General features: G+C 47.4%; 1 long non-coding RNA gene across 1 annotated transcript in view; it reads left to right on the top strand.

Annotated features, from left to right (window-relative positions):
• The window catches only part of LOC115072087, a 14,558-nt gene extending 4,227 nt beyond the window's left edge, over positions 1-10,331 (top strand). Inside the window, exon 2 of the long non-coding RNA XR_003851150.1 lies at positions 8,108-10,331. This is a non-coding gene — a long non-coding RNA (uncharacterized LOC115072087). The remainder of the gene's footprint in view (positions 1-8,107) is intronic.
• The last annotated feature ends 1,275 nt before the right edge of the window (positions 10,332-11,606 follow it).

The raw sequence follows: 11,606 nt of genomic DNA on the forward strand, positions 1-11,606 counted from the left end.
ATAGGGTCACCTGGAAGTCACAATGTGAACCAGGGTGGCCTCCATCTCACAGAGATCCACCTGCCTCTGCCTCCCAAGGGCTGGGATTAAAAGCGCACACCACCATGCCCGGTGCAGCAGTATACATTTTTGTGTGACCAGTGCTGACTGGCTATATGGGATGCCAGTTCACCTGGACAGGGTCACAAGTTCATGGGCTGACTGGAAGGTACAGCTTTCTGCCTGTGGTGGGGATCAGTCAGTGTGGCATGGAGATTGTGGCGACCAGGAGGAGTCCCAAGGAGGTATTGCACCAGTTACAGTCTAAGGCTGTCCAATAGAGTACTTTCCACTTTACCTACAGAAACTCACCTCTCTAGACTGAGGATCTTTTGATCTCATTATGCCATGTTTTGTGATCAGCAATGGGACTTTTGCTGCTTCTGTAAGATGTTCTGTTTATCCTTGGATAAATATTAATGCAGTGTAGTTACATACATTAATATATTGCCATATCATTTCACACGTCTTCAAGGACACATGGACACTTAGCAACATTTGTCTCATGTCCGTGTTTTAAATATTTAACAAAAAGAATACAGTGTTATGGGAAAGGCAGCTTAAGATCCAGACACATTGGCCTGAGGAAGTGACTTTGCCTCTTTATGTTTAGCTATTTTATTTTTAGCAACGACAACACACACAGCCCTGAGCCCTTTCTGTCTGTGCTTTTCTGGGTGACACGTTGTCATGGAGACACTGTGGGTCTGTCTCTGCATTCTTTTAGCCCAGAGGGAAACCCACTCACTCAACTGTTCTCAAACTAGGGTCTAATCTGGGCAGCCTTGGAAGGGTGAGCTCTGAGGAGAGTTCCAGAATGTTAGAAGGAACTCCACTGGATGAGAGACCCGTAACCCAGGTCTACATGTCTGTGCATTCTCTCATAGCATGATATGTTGCTGCCTATAGCGCAGACTTGAGGTGGCCATGCGCTCAGTTCTGAAGAGATGTGGCTATAGACAGAGAACCAACAGGAACCTTCACAGTCTTAGATTGTGGAGTTGGCTTTTGTGAGTGTCTAAGAGTAGGTATGAGTTGAGAGGGAGTGTATATAAGTGTCAGAGTGTGAGTCTGCATGTGAGTGTGTATCTAACAGTGGATGGTCTAAGTGTGAGTGTGTCAGTGTGTGAAGCCAAGTGTGATCATGTATCAGGGTGTCAGTGTGAATGAGTGAATCAGAGTGTGGGCCTGAGTGTATCCAGAGTGATTCTCAGTGTGAGTTTGTATCAGTGGGAAGGTGTCAGCGAGTCAGTCTGTGAATCTGTAAGCCTGTCTCAGTGTGAGTGTGAGTCTGAGTGTGTATGAGTGTTAGACCGTGTGAATCTGAGAGTGTGTCTGAGTGAGTGTAATGTGCCTGTGTCTGAGAGTATGTGTGGGAGAGCAAGTGTGAGTCTGAGGGGGGGTCTGAGCCTGAGTGTGAACTGAGACAGTGAGTGTGCAGTGTGAATCCACAATGTCTGAGAGTGTGGTGAGTGAATCAGAGCAAGCAGCACCCATCCCCACAGGCTGAGTTCTCTGGTGAGTAGGTTCCTAATACTTGGCTCTGGGCGGTTAAAGATGGGATGGGTGGGCCCTGAGAGGACTGTGGGGGGATTTGGACCACAGGCACATCTCTCTGGTATTCTTATTCCTACAGACTGCTTTACAGCCAGGCACAAATTTGCCTTTGATTTGGCTGGCCTGGGTCCTGTCCAGCTTCCAGCCACGGGCTCTTCCCCACCCCCACTTTCCAGCTCTGGCGCTCAAACAAGCTGCTTTTCTGCAGGGCAGGCTGCCAGAGGGGAGGGTGGTGGTAGCAGCTGTCACTTTACCTTAAGGGCCAAGGCCATGTCCCTGGGCTGAGGGCCCAAGGTCACTTTGGTGACCAGGTCTTTAATTAGCTGCCCAGCAGGCTGCAACCCCCTTACCTGGATGCTTCCCCTTCCCTCTGCACTGGCTCTAGGACAGCACTGTGGTTTATATTGGCACTGACTGTGTTGACCCAAACACCAACACTAGCACCCATGCACACTCCCCCAGGCAAGCATGAGCATGCCCACACTGACCACACATGCACACATATAACACCTTTATTCATTCACACATGCACATAACCACACAACCAGGTGTGCATGCACAAATGCATATTTTCACACATGAACTCAATGCTCGCTTGTATGTCCTCCTGCACACTCATTCACAAAAGGTTTATGACCAAGAACCTGAGACAGAAGAGCCCGAGTTGATGGGATCCAGGGTCTCAGGCCCACTGCCTTCGGCAAAGCACTCAACTCTGAAGGCTGAGCTGGTCTCTTCTAAGGAGGGCGACACTACTGGATAAGGGGACTCATACCAAATGCCTTGTAAGTGGACATGGAAGATGCTCAGATCCACCACAGGGGAGAAAAGAGAACAGCAAGGTTAGTGCTTGTCATGGGGGAGGATGCAGGCAACTGCTTGCTCTGGTTGTGTCTATGCTAGCTTGAACCCCGCTGTGAAGGCAGAATGTGCACCAGGTTCTCCTCAGACCTTTCTAGTATCAGCTCAGGACACAGCTCGAGACTCTGTGTAGACCCACTTTACACTTCTCCATCTGTGCAGCCCAGCAAGGGGCTTCTGTCTGCCTCCACTGGGCAGGGACTCTGGATACACAGTTGGCATCTGCCACTGGATGAAAGCAGTATCTGCTGTGCCTTGCAGCAGCGCCAGGAGAATGGGTTCTTTGAGAAGGTGTTAGCGTGTGGGAAAGGCAGCTGCTAATGAGAAGGCAGTATGTACTAACAAGCATGTCTACCAATTGTATCCATGTGCTAGTCATGGTTCTCCAGGGAAGCAGGACTATAGACAGACAGACAGACAGGCAGAAAGGCAGGCAGCAGGCAGACAGGTAAGCAAAGATGGATGGATGGATAAGTAGAAGACAGATTAATGATAGATGGCTAGGTCAATAGATGATAGATAATAAATGAATAGAAACATGATTGGTAGATAGATGATAGCTAGATAAATGACAGAAAGATGATAGATGATAGATGGATAGAAAGATAGCTTGTGAGATGAAGGAAGCTGAGTCAGAGATCTGCCATCAGCTTGATGTTCAAGAGCAGCTGACAATTCAGCTCAAGTCTGAAGGTTGACAGGGCTGGTGCCCCTACTCAGCTGTTAGGCAGGAGTCCCTCTCACTTCAAGAAAGACCAGTATTTTTGCTCTGTTCAGCCTTTAACAGATGACATGAGGCCTACCTACACTGGGAAAGACATCTGCTCACTCAGTCTACTAACTCAAATATCGGTATTGTCCAAAGGTCCCCCAGATGACCCAGAATAATGCTGGCTAAGTATCGGGGCATCTGTGGACTGTTTAAGCATCTGGATGCCCCATGGACCATCCAGACTAACATTTCCAATTTGCAATCACACTTACTGTCTCAGAACCATCAGTAAGAAGTGCTCTGGCTCCTAGGAACTCCCTTCAACCTCTCATCACAGATGCTACAAGGGGTTCCAGATTATAACAGAAAGATACATATGAGTTCCTTGTTGAGGCTTTCTAGGTCACAGAGGGTCTGGAAAATAAGCAGGGTCTTTCCTCCTGGTAATGCCAAGAAGGGAAGTCAGCAAAGCAGAAATCGGAATCAGTGAGAGACCTCTCGTAGGCTAAGTGCTCAGTTTTGTACGGAAATGGCACTTTCTGGTTAGGTGCTGTACAAGGTAAGTGTTTGTGGTGCTGTGCTAAGTACACAAAAGACACCTTTTGTCTTTTCAGGACTGAGTTGGTACTCACTGCTGTACATACAAACTTCGGAGCATGAAGAGGTTGTTTCCATTTTGTGATCAAAAGCAATGAGATCAGAGATTAAACATGGTGTCTGCCCCCCCCCCCACCACCACATTAGGTCTGTGAGCCTCTGGGACCCACGGCCTCTGCAGTTAGCCCTGCCGTGGTCTTTGTCTCACAAGTCTGGGAAATTCAGCTGTATCGAGTCCAACAGTGTTACTTTTCATAAGGCATCCCACCAGTTTGGGCAAGCTGGGCCACTCAGAAGACCACAGCCAGCTCCAGGCATAGGCCTGACACCATGTCTGCTCTGCATCTAGTCTCAGGAACTGCATCATTATAGCTCCTGCATGGGGGCCCAAGGACTGTCTGCAAAGAGCTTAGGGTAGTACTTGGCACATTGCAAGTTCCCCAAATGGTTAGTTACGTGACTGTGCACACCACTTCAGGGTGTGCGAGAACCGAGTTTGGAGCTTGAGTTGGGGAATAGTTTCAATCCCAGTCTGTCAAGCCAGGCTTTTCTCCTAAATGAGACTTTGAATCTCCTAAATGACTTACAGAAAGTCAGGGCAGTCACACCTATCTTTCACCTTGGGCAGTTAGAAGCCACTTGAGGAAGTCCGCAGCAGTCCTGCTTTCACAGCTGTGGCAGTCTGTCAGCTCGATGACTCAGATTTACAGGACTGTCACCTTCCTTTGGAAGCCTTCTGCTTTCTGACGTCGGCAGACAGACTTGCTCAGGGATTTCACGTAATGGTGTGGCAGCATGAGAGGGGAGTGGGAGGGCTGTGTCCCAGACTAGGTGATTTGGGAGTGAATTCTGTTTGTGTTCAAACCTGTCATTCTCACATGAAATTCTAAGGGCACTATGACAGCTTGGAACGCTTGGCCAGGGACTTTTCCTAAACAGCCTATAAAATGTACAAAATTTTTCCCATAAAGAGCCAGTTATGAAATCTTTTAGAACTTGAGGGCGGGGCCTCAAGTAGTCACCAGCCATGGCCACCTGTCTCCAGAGAGGCTGTTTTGCTGGAGACTGGAGAAGATTTGTTGGCATGGAGTGGCTGGTATACCCATGGACACAGTGTGCCAGTCAACATTCTGCAGGAAGCACAATCCCTTTATCCTCCTGTGTTATCTGTTAGTGATTTCTTCATAAGACAAATGAAACTCCAGGGACAGATCATTGTGGACCACTTCATCTCAATTACTTTTCTTTTGCTGGAGCTGTAAGCTCTTTCTTCAAGGCATGAATGCATTCTGTCTATTCTAGAATTTCTGCTTCTGTAAACTGGCAATATTGTCTAGTCTTCCCAGAGGGAGGAGAACCAGGATTGATTAGCCATGTCTACCACGGGCATGTGTGCACAAGGGCAATGCTGGGTTCCATTGCCTTGATGCTGGGGTCTGCCATAGTGAGTCCAGTCAAATGGCATTCAGGTCCTAGAAGAATGAGTCATCTGAGACAGGGCCGAGATGATGAGACTGAATCTCAAGCAATGCCTAAACTGAGAAGGAATCAAGTGAGTGTAGTTACATGACACAGGGTACCCAGGAGGCTTTGCACATACTCCGTAAGGCAAGCTTGGCACAAATAGAATTGGAGTCTTTTTTCAGAACTGCTTGTTTCTGAACCACGACACCTAATCTTGCATAGTACCTGTTCATTTTCAACATCAAAGGCTGCCACTCGGCTTCATCGTTCAGCTGTTTCTAGGCTTGATGTCATTGGACTCCTGCTTATATTCACACCTCATCTAAAATCACGGCAGACAGCTGAGGCCAGATGGACACAGGGCTCTCCATGCCTTCTAACCCATGTGGAGGGCTCTCTGTGGAGTGGAGCAGAGAGCACTGGTGGGAATGCTTACCCGTAGCTGTGGTCCTCTCACTGGCCACCAGGTTCCTCTAGAGCCATCTTCACATAGACTAACTTCATTTTGCAATAGTCAGTTTCCCACTGCTATAATGTGATGTAAGCCAGGATACTTTGTAAAGAAAAGAGGATTATCTTGTTCACAGCTTTGGAAGGCGTGAGTCCAAACAGCACAATGTTGGTCCTGGCAAGGGCTGCCTTGGGCGTATTTCTTCCTGTATGGATGCATCGTGGTGGAGTCAGAGCAAAGAGGGAGTGATCATACTTCCTGACAAGAAGTCGAGAGGCTGGGGAGGAGCTGTGTTGCCGTGTGTAACAACCTTCCCTCAGGACCAAACAGGGTCCCCTGAGAAACACATCAGTTCCTTATAAGTGTGGTAGGCCATGTACAATCTCCCTTCCTCTTTGTGATCCTCCTCTTTGAGTTCTGGTCCTTCCGCTTAAGGGCAGACTAACTCCTGGGACCGAGGACCAGACCATCCCTCTCACCTCCTGGTTCTACAGCTCCAGCTCTAAGGGTAATTTCCGTGAAGATAAAAGTATTGACGTTCCATACCTCCTTGGGACCTACCCCTGGTGAGGGGTCTTTGCAGCTGCCTCCAGAGTCCTGGGCTGCACAGATCACTAACTTTTTTTCAAACGGTCAGGAGTCTGCTTTATTCCCCTAGTTGCGTCAGCTGCTCAGGGCCTCAGGGTTTCTTTTCAAATACATTCTGCTTCCTGGAAAGGAGTAGTGGGGATTTCTCCCAGGTACTTCCTGGAGAAGCCAGCAGCAGTAGAGACCTGTCCCAAGCAGCTAGCTGTGTCAGTGAGGCCTTGCCTGGCCTGCTACCTAGGAGGAGCTAAGCCTACAGCAGGGACTGGGCAGGGAAACAAGAGTATATTATTACCAGGGCCAGCTCAATTTTCCTTTTAATTTTTTCCTTTGGAAAAAAAATCCCCTTTCTTTGTGTTTGGAAGGCTTAGCTTTAATCTCAGGTTCCCCTCTTAGCTAATGAGGTGGTGCACTCCAGACAGGGACATCGTGCGACTTCATCAGCACATGAGCCTCCAAGAGCTCAATTTAAAGGAGAATTTAAATGATGATCATTGTTAATTGAAATTCTAGTCATAAGTGTTTACCTGTTCCACCAGGCTATGGGATTGCTATTCAGATTTGCTGCTCAAAGTCAGGTGAGACAGCATCTGGTCCTTGCAAAGTGTGTTCAGAAAGGTTCTTGCGTGGTTTAATTTATTTACTCTTCACAATAACCCTACCAGGCAGGTGGCTTTGCCTCCCATTTTACAGATGAGGAAGCTAAGCACAATGAGACTGTTACCATCCCAGAATTCTGACCTGGCTGCCATGTGATAATGGGCTCCCTGTGGCTTCCTGCCTGCACATGCTGTGGCCCTCCCATGGTTCAGAGGCCCATCAGTGTTCTGGTAACCACTCCAGAAGGCAGTATGCATTCACTCTCCTGGTAAAATGAAAAGAATTCTCTAGTAGGCAAAGAGAAACCTTTAAAATGGTCTTGACTTTTAGCTTGAGAAATGCACACAGGAGAAAATGCTTTGTGAAAGGGGGTCATGATAATGTACGTGTAGATGTTGAATGAAGACAGAGCCTAGAAGATAGTCTTTGAGATCTACTCAGATTTAAACCCACAAGGATGGAGATTTTGGTACCTGTGCATAGGCCGTCCCAGAACATCCATCAAGCATATTACCATGGGCTGAGTATCCACACTGGTCAAGGATACTCAGGGCTGCACAGACTATATGCAAAGGTCAGCTTTGGGAGAAAAGAATCAGTCTGGCCCAGGTACATCTTTCAGTGAGACTTTGAGTTCAGGGACAACTCTAAGTAGAGGTGGTGACTGCTTAGCCAAGCTGCAGCACCTGGAGGCCTCCACAAGGCCAGGGGCTAATGTCTGAGTGGAAATCTCAGGCTGCTAGAAGCCAGTCATCCATCCTGACTTCTGAGTCCTCAGCTATTCTAGCTGCTAAGTTCCATCTGGAGTTGTGAAAATCCAAGGTCTTGGCCCTGAAGACCAGGAAGTGTATATATCTGTGTGCTGAGTAATGATGTATTCATTGGTCACAGAGCTTGCATGCAGTGGTAGTCTCTGGAAATGATAATGGAGCTCACAATTTCCTATTGCTTTGTATTTTTTAATGTACTTCTGTGTTTGGATGGCTAAACACATGAACAGCATTGTGTTATAGCTGCCCACAGTGTTTAGTGTGACTGTTGTATGGAATTATAGCAGAAGTGGGACAGACCCACAGCTGGGCGTGTGACAGGCTATGCCATCCAGGTTTGGGTAAGTACTCTGGTGCTCATATGATGAGATGATATCAGTCAACAGGTCACATCTCAGAAGGTGTTCAGTCATTAATTAAGGCATGATTGCACTGCATTTGGTAACTTGCCTGTTTCTCCTTTATTTATAGAGCAAGAGGTCAATTAACATAATAACAAAATAGCAAGGCCAACAGCATGCTCAGAGGATCTCATTCACCAGGACTTGTCCTACACCCCGAGTCTGTGAAGACTCTACTAGGTTGGAGACTCCCAAGCTTCCAACCCACTGACACCTCACCTGCTCATGGAAGGCCCAGAGTGGCACTGCAGACTGGGCTTCACAATGTCTTTCACTTGCAAGGATGCAGTAGACAGAAGTTCTCTCTTCTCCCTGATGTGATGACTATGGACCACTGCTATGGTTCTGTGTGGACTAGAGCTGGATGTTCTGTGGATATGTGCTGCTAAAAAGGCTGATCAGAGCCAAGTGTCAGATGCCCATTCACTTCAGCTCTGCAGTCCAGCCCCATTCCCCCATTCTGCAGTCCCCACCCTGTCTGTGTGTGTCATAGGAAAGGACAGCACTCTAGATTTTGTTGAACACTCTCGTATCCTAGTTGAAACCTGATACCTATCACCAAGAAGGCGCATGGTACTTATCTGTTGAGGAGTGAGGGAGGTGGAGACTTGATTTTGCTATGTGTCCAGTCGGTAGCTATGGGGAATGAAGCATTTCAAGACATGGATTACATCAGAGTCCATCTGACAAGAGATCACAAGCTCAGGACTCCAGCTGCCAGTTTCCTGCCTTCTTCCTTCAGCAGATGGTTAGCCACCATGAACTGGCAAGGTGAGACATCAACACTTCTGGGTCATCAGGACAGAAAAGCGAGAAAACCCCAGAGAACTAAGTTGGGATCAGCCCCTTACAGAACGAAGGCATGTTCTCAACACCATAGCTCAGAGTTCTTGGGGCTGAGGGGGACACTGGTCATCAGTACCAGCAACCTACATTGTCTCTGCTCCCCCCCCAGTCAAAGCACTCTGTGTCTTTGTGGCCTTCTAGATCTTTCCAAGGTATCAGCCTGACCATTTATGTCTCTCTAATTATCTGATGACAGGGGCACCAGAACACAACACCACACATTGCCACACCATTCTGCAATACTACACAACAGTACTACACCACACAACACCATACATACCATACAAGACAACTCCATACCACACCCCACCACAACACCACATCATACAACACAATGCTGCATTACATCACACCGCATCATCAAATTACACTATATAACACCACCACAACACAACATCATGCCATCACACAACACAATAACATACCACACTATTCTAAATAACACCATGCATACCATAGAACACCATTCCATACAACAGCACAGAGCACCACACCACAAAACATCACATAACAGCATGCCACACAACACAATGACACACTACATGATATCTTACTACCTAACAGTACACACCACCATACACTATAAAACTACACATTACACTAGGAAAAACCACGCCACAATAGCACAACACCAAAAAAGCACACATATACATCATACCTCAAATGTCACACCATGCCACAACCACACAACATACCATACAACATTTCATATCTCATACCACATCATGAAATGCTATGCTATACCATGCACACTTTGAAATGCAATACCAAGAAACACAGTGCACCATTATGCTACATGCCACTCGCCATACCACATGACACGTTACAGCTTGTTCCGTAACACAACACAATAACAACAGCACCACCCCTCACTTGCCAACAAAACACTGCACAATGTCACATCAAAGCACACATTACTCAATACCACATCACACACAATGCCATATGATACAGTAACACATTACACAAAACAGTGCAGCATGTAGGCCACAACGTCACAAAACTCTACACAGCACAAAAGTACATCATGCAGTGTGCCACACCCCAAAACACTGTGTAATGCATGATGCTGCACCATTTTACACCACACCAAACACCACACTACCCACACCACACAGTCATACACCACCCGTCAGACTTCGCCTCTACACACTGCAGCCCTGCTTCCACCCAGCAGTACCTACCTGCGAGTAAATGCTGGACCACCAGGGCTCCCGGAAGGCAGTAACGATGATCTGCCCAGCTGGAGGGAGAAACAAGCGTTTGTTTGGACAATTTGCATCCGCTCCTTCATGCTGCTTCAAACTGGATAAAAGAGAACTCTGTATAATATACACAGAAACTCCTGTTACCGGCAGAATCTTAAAATATTTATACCGCACACAAACAATGCCAAGGAATTCCCTACGAGTCATATATTGACTTAATAAACACAGGCCCATTATGTAGCATTTGTCTTCGTTATGTATAACAAGTTATTGATTACAGCAGATTAAAATCTGAAGGCAAAGATCGCAAGATCAGGCTTTTATATACAACATGCTGTGGACTTGGCTTTCACAACAGCAAAGAGACTAGCGTTTGTTGTGGCCTTCGTTTGTGGACTCCGATGGGCCACCTTTAGGAACCAGGACCACTGCAGGGAGAGGGGGTATCAGATCTTCTGGCCTGTAAGTTGAGTGTAAAAGACTTTCAGTGCAGCAGGCCTTCACCTACCTAGGGTCCCTGGGGCACTACAGAGAGCTGTCTCCCACCTAGGCCCCCTTCGGGGCTCTCACAAGAAGAGGCCTCATTTCTGTCCCACATGCTGCAGTGCCTAGTCTCTCCAGACCATCTCTAAAACCAGTGCCATTCGTAAGGAAGGCGAGCAGAGGGTCCTGGGGGATGTAGTGTCACCATCTGCTTCCCTTTCATTCTGAATGACACTGGCCTTGGACACAGGAATGGTATGGAGACACTAGGGCCTGCCCCAAGGTAGGACCAGAGCGTGTGCATGTGGACCATTTAAGCCTGTGTGTGATTCTGGTCCCTTGGTCCTACTCCCTGAGTGTGAGAGTTCAGGCAGCGGAGCCACACTGACTCTCCAGATGGGAAGAGGAATGGTTACCAGCCCTGAGAGCAGTGTGCAGGAGAGGCCTGTGTGAGCACACAGGAGCACAGTCCTTTCATTCCCTAGTCTCCATGTGTCAGTGAGGTGTGAACTCCCATGAACCCATGCCAGCTTCTCCTCCCACTTCTCTCCTGCCCAGGATGTTGCAGCACAGCCTTCCCACAGGCAGATGTCCACATCTCCTCCCTGCTCCACTCAGAGGCTTCATGTTGGCAGCTTGGAATCTGCTGTGACGTGATGTCATTTACCCCAAGGACAGTGGCAAATGTGACAAATCGGGGCTTTGTCCTTTCCTTTTCAGAGATCAGGTTGTTGAAATTTACTAGCTTATTACTACATTCACCTATGTGCTCAACCATTGGACCATAGGCCTGTTCAGTCATCTGTCTCTTCCACCCATAGAGGTGAGATGGAGCCATTTGAAAACGACCAGGTCAATGAATGGACAAAAACTTGTCAATGTATGCAAAGGACTTAGAATCTGATTTAGCTTTTTAAATTGGATTTTAATAGAATTTTTGCAATTTTCATGCAATATAGTTTGATGGTACTTTGATTCCTTCTCTGCCCCGCCTCTCCTTCCTGTCCAATTTACTATACTCATATATATGTC

This window comes from Nannospalax galili, unplaced genomic scaffold, assembly GCF_000622305.1.
Source record: "Nannospalax galili isolate Female #2095 unplaced genomic scaffold, S.galili_v1.0 scaffold60, whole genome shotgun sequence".
Taxonomy (NCBI): Eukaryota; Metazoa; Chordata; class Mammalia; order Rodentia; family Spalacidae; genus Nannospalax; species Nannospalax galili.